Here is a 439-nt window from a genome sequence, read left to right as displayed (position 1 = left end):
ACAACAAAAATTTATTCATTGAAAAACCACCAATAAAATTGACTTTCAATAATCAGTCAACTGCCCCGTCTTCTCTGCCAAAAAAAAGAAAAACTATTGAAGTTTTAAATACTAAAAAAAAAGATGACGTAGATTTGCATGTGAAAGAATATAATTTAAAATTTGAAAATTGTACTTTCCATAATTGCGTGTTCAACGTCACATGTAATTGCAATAAGGAAAATATTCCTTAACGTGAGATGAAAAATAACCGTAATGATGTGATACTATAATGTGATTGAAGTTTCTAGTATTGATAAAGCTATTTATAATTTGATAATTATACTAACAATAATTATTTTTAACAACACTTTGTACCAATGCAATAAAAATATAATGAATAATAGTTATTAAATTGAGTTAAATTAAGTATTTGAATTATGCTAAAATTACTAGAAAT

This window comes from Wasmannia auropunctata, unplaced genomic scaffold, assembly GCF_000956235.1.
Source record: "Wasmannia auropunctata unplaced genomic scaffold, wasmannia.A_1.0 LD336116.1, whole genome shotgun sequence".
Taxonomy (NCBI): Eukaryota; Metazoa; Arthropoda; class Insecta; order Hymenoptera; family Formicidae; genus Wasmannia; species Wasmannia auropunctata.
This window is presented reverse-complemented; position numbering follows the sequence as displayed.